Genomic DNA, 18,536 nt, shown 5'->3' on the forward strand with positions numbered 1-18,536 from the left:
AATTAAAGGGTGATTGATTGCCCTTTTCTAAAACAAAGTCCATTTTGCTTTCTATTGCTTTTATTCTTTCAGAATTGACCAACTGACCAATCCAGATAGTATTTAGTTAAGTGCATGTTCTATGTATATGAAACTCTCTGGCTGCTGGTGTGTCCAAATGTGACCATTTGGATGAACAAGCCCACGTAAGGTCAAGTCCACACATTCTTTTCTTTTCCCAAATAAGGTACCTAACATTTTGCATCTGGTTATACCAAAACAATCTATTAACTTGTATCTCTGAATAAACACACAAATGCACACATAAACAATAACTTAGAAAAAGTTGCCTTCTCACTAGCTTTGTTATCGTGTTTACTCTCAGTCTTTAGATCTACACAGAAACAAAATGCTTGAGAAGAAATACAGTTCTACTTGTTTGTATCTTCTTGGTCCTGACAGTGCTTATCAGTAACAGTGTATGAAGCTCTGAATAGATTTCTCTTGGGCTTGAGATGAAGCCTTAGGATGTAACTAAGTGACAGAAAAGAATGTCAAATGTAACAAAATTTTCGTTGTTGTTTAGCTGATAAGTTACCTGCCGCTCTTTTTGACCCCATGGACTGTAGCCCACCAGGCTCCTTGCATGGAATTCTCCAGACAAGAATACTGGAGGGGGTTGCCATGCCATCCTGCATGTGATCTTCCTCAACCAGGGATCAAACCAGGGTCTCTTGTGTCTCCTGCATTGGCAGGCAGATTCTTTCCCCGTGAGCCACCTGGGAAGCCCAAAGGGAAGGATAATAGCCCTTTTTTAAAGATGAAGAAACTGAAGCCATGAAGTTCATCCTATAAGCACTTACTTTGATTAGGGTAAATGAAGCAGTCTGTGTTAATAGACTGCCTACATCCAAGCAGCTTAACAAATAAAATGTTCACACTCACGCAGAGTTCACTGGACGTGTCTGCCATCAGGGAGAGGTATTCCACGTGGCCCTGCGGGCACCCAGCATCCTTCCGTCGTGTGGTTGCACCCTTCTCCAGGTGATCTGCACTGCGTCTCCATTCGGCCAGTAGATAGGGAAAGAGAAAGTTCATTTTTATGGGCCAGGCATGGAAATGACAAATATCACTTCGACTCACATTCCATGATTCTGTGGGCCAGTGCTTAGTAATATGGCCACTTTAAACAGCAAAGGAATATGGTAAATGTAGTCTATTTTGTGCCCAAGAGGAAAATGAGGCCAGTTTCAGCAAGCACACGGCAGTTTCTGCCCCAATCAGTTGCGAATCACAGAGCATGCCGCCATTCATGTGCTCTTTACATTGGACTATTCACTCTTGACAGTAATCACTCCTTGCCCCTATTTTAGATTTAGTTTGTTCAGTTCCTCAGCATAGGGAACATCCCGCAAAGAGAGGGTGTGTTCATAAATTCCATTTATTTCATCATCCACCAGGTCACTCAAAAAGTCACAGCTTCTCTCTAGAGGAGTTCAGGAACAGCCAGATAACAGAGAAGCAAAAAATGAGCTTTGACCGTATCTGGGAATTTGAGTTCTGATAGGGACACCTCGATGCCAGAGTTCGTCATTCCTCTATTAGGTTTTGTGATAATAATTTAATACAAACTCTAGTAAGGTGTTTTGCCCAGTTCTGTGATTTTTGTAGATAGGAGCTCTAGCAGGTGAAGGGGTAAAAGCCCCTCCACCCCCCACCTTTTGCTATTTTAATCCCAATACTAACTTGCTGCCAGGAGAGTTCAGAGAACCCAAAAAGGGCGCCCTGGAGCATCTGGGTCACGGTGTTTCTCACTTCCCCTGGGGTTCTGTGTTCCCTGCAGTTCCCCCAAACTGGAGTGTTTCCTCCTTATGGTCACTCACCTGCTTTCCAATTTCAGGTCTTATGCAGGTGTGTGTAATTTTACCCAAGGTTTTCTCCAAACAGAATCTGCTCCTAATTTGTGACTTGGCCAACTTTGTGTTTCCGTTTCAATGGCTTTTTTTTTTTTTAACTTTAGTTTGCTTTACAATACTGTATTGGTTTACCCATACATTGACATGAATCAGCCATAGGTGTATGTGAGTTCCCAATCCGGAACCCCCCTCCCACCCCATATCATCTCTCTGGATCATCCCCGTGCACCAGCCCCAAGCATCTTGTATCCTGTATCGAACATAGACTGGCGATTCGTTTCTTACCTGATAGTATACATGTTTCAATTACATTCTCCCAAATCATCCCACCCTCTCCCGCAGAGTCTAAAAGTCCATTCTATACATCTGTGTCTCTTTTGCTGTCTCGCATAGAGGGTTATCACTACCACCTTTCTAAATTCCATATATATGTGTTAGTATACTATATTGGTGTTTTTCTTTTTGGCTTACTTCACTCTGTATAATCGGCTCCAGTTTCATCCACCTCATTGGAACACATTCAAATGTGTTCTTTTTAATGGCTGAGTAATACTCCATTGTATATATGTACCACAGCTTTCTTATCCATTCATCTGCTGATGGACATCTAGGTTGTTTCCATGTCCTGGCTATTATAAACAGTGCTGCGATGAACATTGGGGTACACGTGTCTCTTTGAATTCTGGTTTCCTCGGTGGGTATGCCCAGCAGTGGGATTGCTGGGTCATAAGGCAGTTCTATTTGCAATTTTTTAGGAATCTCCACACTGTTCTCCATAGTGGCTGTACTAGTTTGCATTCCCACCAACAGTGTAAGAGGGTTCCCTTTTCTCCACACCCTCTCCAGCATTTATTGCTTGTAGACTTTTGGATCGCTGCCATTCTGACTGGTGTGAAATGGTACCTCATTGTGGTTTTGATTTGCATTTCTCTGATAATGAGTGATGTTGAGCATCTTTTCATGTGTTTGTTAGCCATCCATGTGTCTTCTTTGGAGAAATGTCTATTTAGTTCTTTGGCCCATTTTTTGATTGGGTCGTTTATTTTTCTGGAATTGAGCTGCATAAGTTGCTTGTAGAACCCTGGGACTCAAAGAATGAAAGTAGGGTATTCAGATGAGGAACAGGGTAGCAAGCCACAGGGACAGAGTTCACATGTATATTTTAGGCATTTTTCAGAAGGGAACCATCTTGTTTTTACCATTGGTGAGGACCATTTCAATTTCCACTCACCTTGGGCATCTGGGCAAGTGATTATCTGCAAAGTCAGGTAAGATTTAAGGAATCCGGCCTTTTCTCTCTCTCTCTTTTTGCTGCAGAGCCACGAGCCCTGCTCTCGTGGTAATTTTCTGATATAAAGGTAAAGGAGGAGAGAAGTTTCCCCCAGTCACCATGTGCAAAGCAAAGGAAGTCTCCATCTGCTCCTGGAACTCTGCTTTTTATGGAGTCTGTCAGGCTGCTTCAGTTTTGATGGACTTAAATGATAACATTCTTCCTTTATTATTATTATTATAAACAACAATACGCTCAAATCTTTCTCATTATTTTTTCATAAGGTCTAGGACTTAGTCTTATTGCTGCAGCCTCTGATGTTAAAATAACATTTACCCTGAAGCTTTCATCATACTTCCAGAGCATCTCTATTATTTTTAACCCATCACCAGTGCCATCTCCTCTGGCTTGCCGTGTTGAGGCTGGAGCAAGAAAATTATCAGTACTTACAGGTGGGGTGCAATCTTAGCATCTACCCTCTCACCCCAAATTAGGAAGAATGGACTGCTGGACACTGGGAGCTAAAGAAGCAACCTTGACACCTTCACACTTAAAGTGATGCTTTTTCTGCTTGCTGTTAATTTCTAACGGGCTAGGGACAGATTTGTGAAGTAGAGAAGATTCATCTTTGGTTTTTTGGTCTTCGTCCTCAGTGTGTTAAGGGGCCCCTAGGCGGTCTTTGTGTTGTTCACACTTCTCCCTACAATCCATTTCTCAATTCCTTCAAACTCAGCCTGTCCTCTCCCTGAAGCATCAGTTTTCATCCATTCCGTGGCCTATATTGATCCCTCACTGTAAGCCAGGCAGGCTTTTTTGTACTCGAGATATAAAGATATGATCTCTATCACCCCTAAATTTCAAGACTTGGAAGTCTAGGAAGAGGAAGAGTAAACTTTGCAAGGATTTTGTGCAAGGCATCAAAAATTAACTTCAAGGTTTGAGCAGAACACAGAAGCTGGTACAAATGCTTGGTAGCCTGGAGCCGGCATCCCAGAGTGAAGATGACTGAGCCAGGCACTTAAAGGTGAATCAGAAAAGTTGAAAGGACTTCCTGGATGAGGGAGTAGCGTATGTACACAAAGAAGATGAGATACTCAGGGGGAAAACCTAAGACTCTGTTTTCTAATGACCCCCACTCAACCCGGAATACATGTTCTTCACTAGACTGGTGGGTTTTAATATTACTTTATAGCCCTGACCTACCTGAGTGATATGACGGCTGTCTTTGGTGAAAGTAACTCTGAGACTCATAGCATATCAGAGGACTTGCATCTCTGCAGGGAGACAAATCAAGGGCTAAGGTTCAGAAAAATCTTCAACAGTGATTTTGAGAGACTCTGGTTAAGACTCATGGGCACAGATGCTCCCAGGCCAGGGAGAAGAGTCTGTCATCTTTCCTTGGTAAGTTGATAATTAAAAACAAAACAAAACAACCTGTAATAAAATAGAAATTAAAGTGTCGAAACAATAAAAAAGGAGAAATATTTTCAAGAGGTAAAGGAATAGGGCTAGGTAGTTTTCATGGAGTATTTAAAACACACCCTTATAGGGCTTTCTCTGGGGGTCCATTGGTTAAGAATCTGCCTGCCAGTGGAGGGGACGTGAGTTCGATCCCTGGCCTGGGAAGATTCCACATGCCTCAGGGCAACTAAGCTGGTGGCCAGTTTTTGAGCCTGCGCTCTGGAGCGCCCGAGCCACAGCTGCTGAGGCCTGTGCTCCGCAGAGCGTGTGCTCTGCAGCAAGATAAGTCATCACAGTGAGAAGCCTGTCCGCCCCAACTAGAGCACAGCCCCCTGTGCAGCAACAAAGACCCAGTGCAGCCAAAACTAAATAAACAAGTCAGTAAAATGCACTCGTATAGACTTACTGTATAGCACAGGGAACTATATTTCATATTTTGCAATAACCTATAAGGGAAAAGAATCTGAAAAAGAATTTATATGTACATATAATTCAGATATATACATATACATATCTGATATATCAGATATATATCAGATCAGATCAGATCAGATCAGTCACTCAGTCATGTCCAACTCTTTGCGACCCCGTGAACCGCAGCACGCCAGGCCTCCCTGTCCATCACCAACTCCCAGAGTCCACCCAAAGTCATTCCATTGAGTCGGTGATGCCATCCAGCCAGCTCATTCTCTGTCACCCCCTGCTCCTCCTGCCCCCAATCCCTCCCAGCATCAGAGTCTTTTCCAATGAGTCAACTCTTTGCATGAAGTGGCCAAAGTATTGGAGTTTCAGCTTCAACATCAGTCCTTCCAATGAACACCCAGGACTGATCTCCTTTAGAATGGACTGCTTGGATCTCCTTGCAGTCCAAGGGACTCTCAAGAGTCTTCTCCAACACCACAGTTCAAAAGCATCAATTCTTTGGTGCTCAGCTTTTTTCACAGCCCCTCTCACATCCATACATGACCACTGGAAAAACCATAGCCTTGACTAGACAGACCTTTGTTGACAAAGTAATTTCTCTGCTTTTGAATATGCTATCTAGGTTGGTCATAACTTTCCTTCCAAGGAGTAAGCATCTTTTAATTTCATGGCTGCAATCACCATCTGCAGTGATTTTGGAGCCCCCTAAAATAAAGTCTGACACTGTTTCCACTGTTTCCGCATCTATTTCCCATGAAGTGATGGGACCAGATAACATGATCTTAGTTTTCTGAATGTTGAGCTTTAAGCCAACTTTTTCACTCTTCTCTTTCACTTTCATCAAGAGACTTTTTAGTTCCTCTTCGCTTTCTGCCATAAGGGTGGTATTATACATATATGTATATGAGGTATATACATATAATTCAGATATAACTCAGAGGAAAAATCTAAAACTCTTCTTTTCTAACAAGAATCACTTTGCGGTATACCCAAAACTAACACAACATTATAAATCAACTATGAGTCAATAAAATAAAATACACCCTTATAAATAAATAACGCCTCTATTGGCAGTCCCTATAAAGATTTATTTATTTAGAGATCTGCCTCCTAAATTCAGTTTTGGAGAGCACCCTTAAGAAACTATAGTATAAACAGTTGGGGATTAGAAATATTTTAAGGTAAACATTATTTCCTAATAAACTAACAGATAAAGCAGAACGTTTATACCAAAGGATTTAGCTTGGTATCAGTCTCAATTGGCATGAAGGTTTTTCTCTTATTTGCTTCAAATCTGTATTTTAAAAGATGATGCCTTCCCCAGGAGATTCATTACCATATGGAAGAGCTGGAGCAGAGGGAGTAGTCAGAGTGGGATAGATAAAGATGTTCCAAAATATGAAGGTCTCTGGAACAGGCCATTTTATATTGTCTCATGGTGCGATGAGTGTAGGAGCTACAAAGTGGTCAGATAGTAAATTTAGAGCCAATAAAAAGGAAACACTTCACAGGGCACGTCGGAGCTTGCTTGTAAGAATCGCTGACATGGAAGGTCAAGGATTTAAATACTGGAGTTGGATTTATACTATAGCTGACTGTTTTTACGGCCAACACAACATTTATTGGTATGCTAAGATAAAGTTAATCAAGTCTTGTGCTTCAAGGTGGGGAAGTAATGATTACCTCTTGAGAGTTCGGAATGAAGCTCTCCCAGAACACTTCAGCGTATACACTCGCACAATCATTTAGTTTTCTCTCCTTGCTGGAAGCTATTTGAAGTTCAGGAATATTTGATGAACCTATGGGCTTTAAAGAAAAGACAGTCATTACTCTGAAGCTGTCACATTCTCCGGGGTGCACTGACCAAGCATTTTTCATCCTTAATTCTCACAAGGCAGAACTTAAACCTTAATTCTATACCTATATCTTTGCATAGTCAATGGCCAATATCCTAAACTCTCTGGCTCCTTTAAAATTCTTCTTTAAAATTAGGCTGTCCTACATTTTGGAGGTAGATGGATGGTTGGATTAGGCTAAGGCTTGTCATCTGTCTTCTTGAGATATATCCTCTAATCCAGTTCTCCATGATCCATGACCATTTTATCTTTTTATTGTTTAAAAATAGCTTTGATCAAATGATACTTTAATTAAAAAAATTTTTTTTGGCAGGTCCACCTGGTATGTGGGATCTTAGTTTCCTGACCAGGGTTTGACCCTGTGCCCCCTCCACTGGAAGCCTGAAGTCTCAACCACTGGAGGGCCAGAGAAGTCCCCAAGACCATTTTGGATGATAGCGTTGGTACTCTGTCAAGCTGACAGTCTGAAACACTGATAGCTCAGGATTTGGGGAAGGCACAATAATTAATGGTTTGGATTTTCATAAAGACATAAAAAGGTCTCCTCGCATGGCTAATTGCTGGTAATTTTGAGCCCTGTGTTTCACACTTCAAGGTGTGACCTGGATTAGAAATGGTTGAAAGTTGAAGGCTAGAGAGGAGGAAGGTAGACACTAATGAGTAGATTCATGTTATGGAAAAAATTACCGGGGTTCAAATCCAGGCTTTGTCACTTGGTCTCCACGTGAACTCGACCAGTGATTCTTACTTTGATCTTAGCATCTTTCTTTATGAAGTGGGGATATTAAACTTTAATTTGGATTCTTGTATATAGGTTAGATTTAACACGTGGTCTTCTGTTGTGACCATTTTGTCCCCCATGGAGGATTTGATGATGTTTGGATGTGTTTTTGGTGATCAAAGGACAAGGTAGGCAGATGCTGCTGGTATCTAATGGTTGATACTGGCATCAGCAGGGGATGATTCTAAACATCCTACAGTGCTCAGGGAAGCCTCCCATCCAACCCCCATGAAGAATTATCAAGACCAAAACGTCACTATTGCTGAGGTGGAGAAACTGTGGACTTAATTTTTGTAAAGCAAGTAGAATCATATCTGGCAGAAATAAAGGCTGGGAACTATAAATAGCCTGAATTGTGTACCTCAAGATTTACATATTGGAGCCCTAGCCCCCGGTACTCAGAAACAATTGTACAGTAACTCCCCTATATCTGAATGAGTTCTGTTCTGAGAGTGTAAGTCCAATTTTTTCATAAGTCCAACAAAGTTAGCCAAAGTACCCAGCTGGCTAACACAGTTGGCTATATGCTGCTGTTTCTATGTTTGGTTCTGGACATCCTCAGCTTGAAACAAAGATACTGCACTACAGGACTCTATACACTACTGTACAGGAAAGTGCGCAGAAGCACAGCTGCTGGTGGAGGATGCACACATGTGACACGTGAACTAACTCACGTGATTGGACATGCAACTGCACGGACCCATGTTTGAAAGCTTGCAACTTGAAGTTTTGTATGTAGGGGACTTACTGTATTTGGAGAGAAGGTGTTTTAAATGGTGATTAAGTTAAAATAAGGTCTTTAAATTGAGCCTTACTCCAACATGACATGATCAGTGCACAGAGAGGGAGCAGGAGCACTTTCTCACAAGGATCACGTGTGGACACAGTGAGAAGGTAACTGTCTGCAGTCCGTGGAGAGGGGCCTCGGAAGAAACCAAACCTGCTAACACCCAGATCTTGGGCTTCTAGCCTCCAGAACTGAAAGACAGTAGATTTCTGTGGTTTATCCACATGTTCTGTGATATTTGTTATGGAATCCTGGCAGAATAATACACTAACAGCTATTGTTATCCTTATTATTAAAAAGTAAGTTATTTGATTTGGAAAAAAAAAATGTACCACGAAACTCAGGACTCGAATACCAACTCCATGTTGTTATTTAATAATAGCATGTAGCCTCTTTAGAAAAACAGTCACTTGAGGTGGTTAAAGCAAATTTAGAATCAAAAATGCTCAGCTCATGAATGTGACAAAGTTAGCAGGAATCGTCCCAGATGACTCAGTAGGTAAAGAATTTGCCTGTAATGTAGCAGACTGCCAGGTTCAATCCCTGAGTCAGGAAGATATCCTGGAGAAGGAAATGACAACCCACTCCAGTATTCTTGCCTGGGAAATCCCATGGACAGAGGAGCCTGGCAGGTACAGTCATTGGGGTCACAAAGAGTCAGACATGGCTGAATGATTAAACCACTGCCACAGAAGTAAGACTTGGCCTAAGCAGAGTTCATAATGCTCTTTGAGGACTGATTTCTATTACTTAGCCCAAACTGACCAGCATCTGATGCCATGAACCTTGTAGGTATCTGCTGTTGTCATGGATCCCTGAGTGAGATCTGTACAGGTTGCAGAGACAGCAAGTGAATCTTCTAATGAAAACCTGATTTTCTGGTCCCAAGTGCTATATTAGACCCCAATCTGGAGCCAAACCTGGGCATCTGCTGGGCATGAGGATCCTTTGTGCCTTGTTCTTCATGCTCTACATGATCTTGTCCCCCAGCTCACACTTTCATTTGGAATGTTAAGGTCTTACTGCTATGATGATAGAAGCCAGAAAAGGCGCCAAGGCAAGAGTGTTTCTCCCCAAGCCTGGGGCAGAAGTTGCCCAACCAATGTTTCCCTAAACATCCCCATCAGGCCTTCTCTTGACTTTTTCCTTCCAAAGGGGAGTTGATCTCAGACATCAGGGAGAAGAGGGGAGGATGTCACTAGCAATTAGCGACCATTAGCTGATGTTTTTATGGGGATGAAGCATGGCTGCTGTCACATGTGCTTGTACTCAATTAGAAGGAAGTGGTAATTACAGAATCCACAGTTCAAGAGGAGAACATAAACCATGTACCGGGAGTGAGATGCTAGAGACAGTGAGCAGAGATCATTAAGGGTGGTACAGAGGCTAACCAAATGGAAATTTATTAGAATTAGGAAAAGGCATGCCTTTTGGAAGATACATGGAGCGCTCACATTTTCGTGAAAGCCTGACTCTGAAGAGTTTTGAAAAGATTGCATTTGATTCTGGCAAGCAGAGCCTAGCAAGGCAGGCTGGTTGAATTGTAGCCCTGGAAGTCCCCTCCTCCATGTGTCTGAAGGCCATGGGTCAGAATGTAGGAATAGTTCATATCCAAAGTTGCTTACAACTCTTAACACTCTTAGGTCATTAGTGGAGAAATTGAGGTCTAGACAATAAAGTGATGTGCCAACTTCAGTTAGTTGTGCCAGGGGCCTCAGGATTCAAGTGTTCTGACTTCCAGGACACTCTACCATGTGCAAGGCACTCACTCAAGGCAGAGTCAAGATGTGAGGAAGCACTACAATTGCACATCTATTCTAGAATATTCACTATCTCTTTGTTCTCATCCTCCTAATTATATCGACTTGTCTTTTGGACCTTTCACTGCCATCACCTCTGGACTTTGCTGTATTCATGAAGCTTAGATAGTAGCCAAGAAATATTTTCAGTATGAAATAAATTCATAGTATAGAAGACTATTTAGGTTTTACTTAAGACTACAGTGTGTAGTTTCAGTTTTTACCAACTCTAGCAACTCTCAAATTTCCTTTTAAATAAGAGAACACTGGAATAAATTGTATGGTTGCACCAATACAGTTAATGAGATTTTGAAAAGAGATGAGGGAAGAAAGATACTGGAATTTGAGAACAGAATTTAACAGAATTTGTTAGCTGTGAAAACTGAAAAAAACATATATCAAATAGGAATACAAAAAGTAAAGATTTGAGGTTCTACAAATATTGGACCAACTCAGAGTAGGTTTGTTTATTATGTATGATCTTGGGCAAGCTACTTAGTCTCTTTAAATTTTGTTGTTGTTTTTTTCCCACCTCTAAAATGGTATTTAATTTACTGAGTCCTTGTAAAAATTGGCGACAATGTACGCAAGGTACCCTGTGTGTCGTGTGTAGTACTGAGCAGCGAGGTAGCTTGACAACAATGCCTCTCTATATCCACGGCCTTTGGGAGGTGAATTTGCCATGGTCCTCCGGGGCTTCCCTGGTGGCTCAGTTGGTAAAGAGTCTACATCCAATGCAAGAGCCTCAGGTTTGATTTCTGGGTGGAGAAGATCCCTTGGAGAACAGCGTGGCAACCCGCTCCAATATTCTTGCCTGGAGAACTCCATGGACAGAGGAGCCTGGTGGCCTAGAGACCACGGGGTCACAAAGAGTTGGACATGACTGATTGAGTTACACTTTTCACTTTGCCGTGGTCCTATCAAACCATGAGTTTAATTCTCTACATGGTGAGTTGAGGCTCTGCCTGTGATTTGCTTTAGGTAGGCAGTTATCACAGCAGTTCTGAATCAACGTCCTTGTTTGCTTCCTTGGACTCTTGCAACCACTCGTAAACATGCCTGGGCTAGCCTCCTGGAAGACAACAGACACATAATTCAGTCCCCAGCATCGCTCCATCCAATAGCCAGACAAACCCAGTAGCCGCACTGTCTAGCTGACAAGCATTCGATTGCACAGGGAGGCCAACCACAAGACCAGGAGATGAAAGGGTTTACATTTTCAAGCCGTGGGACTGTGAACTAATAAAGGAGTGTTGTTTTAAACCACTGTGTTTTGGGATGATCTATCAGACAGCAATAATGAACTAATACAAAGTAGTATTTTTCTTAGAGTGTTGAAATGATTAAGGACATTATCAGCTCCAGATAGCGTAAGGAGATCTTCAGAAATTTCTTTTTCAGAATATAGAAGCACCTTACAAAATTTTTAAATTTGTCTCTGAAAGTATTGTTGTTCTTTAGTTACTAAGTCTTGTTGAAATTTTTTATGACCCCATGGACTATAGCCAGGCTTCTCTGTCCATGGGATTTCCCAGGCAAGAATACTGGAATGGGGTGCCATTTCCTTCTCCATCTGAAAGTATTATTTTTGTCCAAAATGTCAGGTGGTAGCATCAATAAATAACTATAGCAAGGAGCAGATATTAATGATGGGAATATAGACTGGTAACACACGGTCATTTCTTGCAGAAGTTGCTCTTTAAAAAGAAAGTTAAGGAAGGAAGGACTTGAAAGAGCAGAGGAATTATTGGAGAATGATTTGATGATAGCCTACAGTTAGCAGATATTAATTACTTACTCATATCCTCTCTAACCACTCCCCCCACACTCCATACACACACACACATACACACACATACCACAGAATCACTCCCCTTGTAACAGCTTTTCCAAGGGCAGTAGGTAGATCACAGAACCCTTTACCCTCCTTTTCAGAAAACACTATTAGCCTCAGGCCACCCATTGTCCCCAACTGTTTTCTGTTTATTTCTGGTGTCAGAAACAAGCCCATGTATCCCACCCGACAGTGGCCTCTGCATCTTCAGATGCATTCTGACAGGGTACAGCTTGGCCCCTATCTCAGACTGAGGCTCCAGGAGAAAGCTGTGCTGGGTCCCCAAGCCAGATGTCTGCCTAATGGGCAAACAGGGCAGGGTTTGCAAACAGACAGATATGGAGACTCCTGAAAGCAGTTTGCTTTGGCTCTCACTGGGAAACCAGGGTCCAGACTTCACAGAAGATTGAAAAATCAGGTCACATGTGATGGGAACTTGAACAGAAGCAACTGTTGCTTTTTAAAATCTGTGTTTATAGATGTATTTTTTTTTTCCTGTAGAAATATCTGTCAAGAGCAGCAGGCAAGAGAAAGTTTGGCAGACAAGAAAGTTTCTTATTTCTTTTCAGCAAATTGTTCTTGGATACATCTTTGGCTGAATGATGGACCAAAAGCACCTGCCAGTTTCACCTTAGGTTTTGACAAATAAATTGAGTTATGAAAGCAGCCTGGGATTGTAGATTATCTCAAACTCAAATCCAAGTAATCCATATAGGAAGAACAAAGAGAAAATTCTAACTATTCTACATAGTTATGAAGATTTCACAAAAGTTAAATTATATTTACTATGAAGGGGCAAAAGATCAGAGAAATGGAGCATTTTAGGTATTCAACATGCCTTAAATAGCCAAGCATTTTACAGATCAATAAACTGAAATTCATATATTTGAAGCTGCCAAGCAAGTACTTTCCCCAAAGAAAGCAGGTCAAGTTAGAGATCTGGGGATGCACAAAGTTACTTGTGCAAATTAGAACCCAGCAGATTAATTTCTCAAGTATTTTCTTAGAGAAATTGGCAAATACAATTTCTGAGCTGTAGAAATTACGTCTCAGTTTTCTGCCCTCACCAACTTTTCATTTCTAGCAACAGTGCCTGAATATTCTGAATATTCACTGTCTAAATAATAGTCTATTTATTGCAGAAACCAACCCTCCACTCCATAGACTAAATTCTACCTGTGTGTTTGTACTTGTGTCTCACTAGTCACTGCCCTCAGGCTCCAAAATCAGAATTCTTATTAGAGAGATTAATTCATCTGTGACTTTCAATACCATCAGTTCCTTCAGTGCCACACAAAGCTAGGCATGGCAGCTACCTTCTAAGCCCATGGAATGGCTGGTAACTAGACTCTTACCCAGAACTGATCTTCCCAGGGGTCTGTCAGATCCTGTGTAATCTAGCCTTGGCCAATGTCTCCAACCTTCCTCCTCCCCACTAACAGGAGCATCTCCTAGTCTTGTTTCCTTTTCTGGGGTCCAGGAAGCTCAAGATTCAGGGCCTTTGCACTTGCCGTTTCTGCTACCTAGAATGTTCTTCCCCACCTGCATCAGGGGACTGGCTTCTTCTCATTCTTCACATGTCAGCTTGTAAATCTCCTCCTCAGAGTGACTCTCACAGACGGCCCTATTTAAATTTTCCCTGCCTAATATCTTCTACCATTAACAAACTGTTATTTTACCATGGAGCCCTGACACAGCTGGTTCTCAAGTGGGAATGAGCTTGCCCTCCAGAACATACTTGGTGATGTCTGGCGACAGTTTTCCTTGGGAGGGGAGGGCTTCCTACTTGCATCTAGTGGGTGGAGGCCAGGGATGCTGGTAAACATTTCACCATGCACAGAACAGCTCCACAACAAAGCCATCAATACCAATAGCAGTGCCAATAATGAGAAACCCTGGCGTCAGAGCAGGTAACTGACAGGAGGTGACTGCAGGTTGACCTGCAAGCTGGATCTGGGCAATCAGAGGTCCCTTGGCTCCTCCCTGTCCTTGAAATTTACCATCTGCCCTCCCTTCCCACAGTGGGAGCCATTTTTTAGGAGGCAGTCATCAAAGACCAACGTGTTGCGGGTCCGTCCGCATGGTGGACATGACTGAACAGCGCTGCTGCTGCTGCTGCTGCTAAGTCGCTTCAGTCCTGTCCGACTCTGTGCAACTCCATAGACGGCAGCCCACCAGGCTCCCCCGTCCCTGGGATTCTCCAGGCAAGAACAGCGCTAAAGCCTCTAAAGATACTTAAAAAACTCTGGCCAGAGGGTTCGGAACTCTGTCTGCTGCTGCTGCTAAGTTGCTTCAGTCATGTCCGACTCTGTGCGATCCCATAGACCACAGCCCACCAGGCTCCCCCGTACCTGGGATTCTCCAGGCAAGAACACTGGAGTGGGTTGCCATTTCCTTCTCCAATGCATGAAAGTGAAAAGTGAAAGTCAAGTCGCTCAGTCCTATCCGACTCTTAGCGACCCCATGGACTGCAGCCTACCAGGCTCCTCCGTCCATGGGATTTTCCAGGCAAGAGGACTGGAGTGGGGTGCCACTGCCTTCTCCAGGAAATCTGTCTGGCGGTACCCAAACAAGCCACATATGTAAGTTCACTTGCCATTAAACCTGCTGCCCACCTATCCGAGAGACCTTTCATTGGTCTCTCCCTGCTCCTGTTCTGGGGACCGAATTCAGATTTCACGGGGAAGGTTCCTAGGAGGTTGGGGGCCCAGCAGTTTATGCACCAGCCAGGAGACGGAAGAAATGGGCTTTGGGAAAGAGGCATTCATGGAGGGAAATCCCTGGTTGATCATGCCCTCTTTGCGGACAGGGATGACCCCTTGTGAGATGTCTGTGGTTCAACAGGTGATTTGGGGGACACCCTGAGGATGCAGGCTGCTTGAATGTGCTTATTTGAGGGATGGCCTTTGTGCACTGTGACACAGAGGAGACCGCGGCAGGTCGTTAATAAGTATTTGTTGCAGGAAAGTATGGCCCAGTCATGTTTAAGGACAATGGCTGACAGCCTTTTCAGGCAAAACTAGGAAAAGACCATAGAGAAAAGATATATTGTAAATTTAGCAGGAGGCAGTTTTGTATGGCATTAGTGAAACAGTTCTTATTAAAATCAAGAGGTTTCCTCATGGTTTGATGTATAATCTGTTCTGGGTCAGGAGAAGACCTGCGAACAAAATGTTAAGCAGATCAGTACTAATTCAAGAGACAGATTAGCCAAGGTGGTTCAGTGCCCAGTGCCAGTTTCCCTGGTGATGGTGGTGGTGTAGTTGCTAAGTCGTGTCCAGCTCTTGTGACCCAATGGACTGGAGTAGGTTGCTGTTTCCTTCCCCAGGGGATCTTCTCAACCCACAGATTTTTTACTGTTGAGCCACCAGTGTACCTGGAGTGCTCACTAAACACAGAAAAGGAACTACAACATGATTGCTTGCAGTTGTAGCATCCAAACTTTTTGATCATGGACCCCTGTGAATACAGTTTTTTTGAATATGCACCCTGATAAATGTATACACATTTATTCATAAATTATATGCATGTGCATATAATATAGGCATTAATGTATGTATTAATAAGATACCTAGATTCACTCAACTTGGAATTCATTAGAAAGCACAGCTAATGACATCCATTGGTAGTGGATATAAATCCATACTTTAAAGGCTTTTCTTAATAATTTCTAAAACATGTTGGGAAATTTTGGGGAGCCCTCATTACATTTGATTGTTTTCCCCTTGTAAAATTTACAAAGAGAATATGCAAAAAAGATAGACTGTCAACTCCATCAATTTTTGTTGTTCTTTATACTTGCAGTATTGTTTCTAGTCATCAGTGTTTGCATTCAGGAATATGTTAAGCAAGTTGTATATACTTTTTTAAGAACAGGGAATTAAAAAAATGTTTTACTTTTATTTGGCTGCATTGGGATCTGAGTTGCAGCAGGCAGGTTATTCATTGCGGTGCGTGGACTTAGTGGCCATGTGGCACGTGGGATCTTAAGTTTTGTGACCCACGTCCCTGTATTGGAAGGCAGTTTCTTAACTACTGGACCACGAGGGAAGTTCCTCCAGTTGTATATTTTTAAGGGATGAAAGTGAAAGTTGTTCAGTCGTGTCCGACTCTTTGCGACCCCATAGACTATTATAGAGTCCATGGAATTCTCCGGGCCAGAATACTGGAGTGGGTAGCCATTCCCTTCTCCAGGGGATCTTCCCAACCCAGGGATTGAACCCAAGGCTCTTGCATTGTAGGCAGATTCTTTATCAGCTGAGCCACCAGGGAAGCCCAAGAATACTGAAGTGGGTAGCCTATCCCTTCTTCAGTGGATCTTCCCAAGCCAGGCATCGAACCAGGGTCTCCTGCATTGCAGGTGGATTCTTTACCAGCTCAGCCACCAGGGAAGCCCTTTCAAGGCATAGTTTAGTTAAAACTACACGATATCGTGCATAAATCCACATGTAGTAAATTAAGTGGACAAATGTAAACTGCACAGTATTGTAAAGTGCACAATACCGTGACATTAAAAGCAAAGGGAATGCCATTGTCCAACCATCTACATGACAGGCTCCTCCTCCTCTTTCCTCTGGGCACTTCATACACCATCTGATCCCTTTGAAAGCATGAAAAAAAGTGAGAATGAGCTAATGTGATTCTCTACATAATTTTTTTCCTTTCCCCAGATAAAAAAATGTTAAGGGAAGTTCTCATATTTTCTTCCCATACTCTAGGTGATCATCTTCCACAGTGGAGCTGTGCACGCTTTCTTTGGACCTCATTGACTTAGAGGATAAGAAATACGACTGCTGTGTGCTTTGACCAAGAGTAGAGCAAGCAGACCCGAGAAGGCATGGTCTTGCATTTGTGTGGAATGCCTTACCCCGTCTTCTTTCAGCTCTGGGTAAGGAAACTGATCTGTTTGTTTCTGAGACTGCAAACTGGCCCCAAAGGAGCTCAATTAATACTCTTTATAGGAATGAATACATAAATGACCACATAGTCTCACCAATGGAGGAAAAGAAGCAAAGCTATCTCACTTGGGGGTAGTAAACCTAGTATGACGATCATTGGGTGTAACATACAAGCACTGGGGTCCGTGGTCAGTGACTTTTGAGGCTCAGGAAGTAATACACATCCCCTCAAAAGAAAAGTACAGATCATGTAGAAAGAAACAAAGAAGCCCCACAGCTATTCTTCTGCTTTGATATATTTTATACCTACTCGTCTCTGCTCAAATATATATGGCTTCCATAAATCTAACAAACCCACTCACACAGGAAATGAGGGAAAAAAATTGAAAAGTATTATTAATGCCTTTATGAACCGAGAGAACTATGATATAGCAGAATAACAGCAAGCAATAAATTATACATTAAATAGCCTTGGTATTTCGAGTAAATTCTGGCCCCACAATATTTTTAGTTTTAGAATTATTTAACTGTCTTCTTAAGATATAACAGTGAACCAATAACTAAGTTCTCGCTCTTCTTAAGGGTACATAAACCAATCAATATTCAAGCCTTGCTTCTGAGTTTAACAGTCTTGGGAAAAATGGGCCAGGAGCCTGGCACACTTATTTGGGGTGGACAGGTTCAGGGCCAGAAAAACTGAGAACTGAGTGCATGCTAAGATACTTCAGTCATATCTGATTGCTTGCAACTCTGGGGACCATAGCCCACCAGGCTCTTCTGTCCATGGGCTTCTCCAGGCAAGAATACTAGAGTGGGTTGCCATGCCCTCCTCCGGGGGTCTTCCCGACTCAGGGATCAAACCTGTATCTCTTACATGCATCGGCAGGCGCGTTCTGGTCCACTAGCGCCACCTGGGAAGCCGGAGCACTAAGTATCAAGTCATAAATGGAACGTCTATGATTAGCATAATCATCACATTCTTCTTATTCACACAGTACCTTAGATTCTGACTTTTTTTTAGGAAGGCTCTCCAAAAATGCAGCACAATTGTGCAACTGTCAAGATGGATTACAAAGTCTTCACTCCATCACCAGTCATATCTGTCTTAGAGGAAATAACTTGTCCTAGGGCAGCACTGGAGAAGGAGAATGATGTAGTTGGTGGTACTTCACCTTTGCCACTGCTATCCTCAAGTAAGGTCCTTTTCCTTGATGTGAGAACCTGGTGTAAAGAGTACTCAGTAGACAGGCCAGTGTTGATGAGGTTGGAGGGATCAGATAAGCCATCCCCTCTTTCCTCACTCATTCAAGGCCATTGGCGCATTATGTAAACTGTTAAATAGATCTGCATTTGAAGTACCAGAGTAATGCTTTCCCCCCCATCCTTTGTTTAAAAGAATTTCTGCTCTTTGCTCAGATCTCACAATCAAGAACTCCTTTATATATTTTAAGACAGAAGTTCCTTGCCAATAGAGGTCCTACTATCTGAAGGCCCTACAGTGGTGCACATTCAGGGGCTGCTGCAAAACTGTC

The sequence above is a fragment of the Budorcas taxicolor genome, chromosome 24 (genome assembly GCF_023091745.1).
Source record: "Budorcas taxicolor isolate Tak-1 chromosome 24, Takin1.1, whole genome shotgun sequence".
Taxonomy (NCBI): Eukaryota; Metazoa; Chordata; class Mammalia; order Artiodactyla; family Bovidae; genus Budorcas; species Budorcas taxicolor.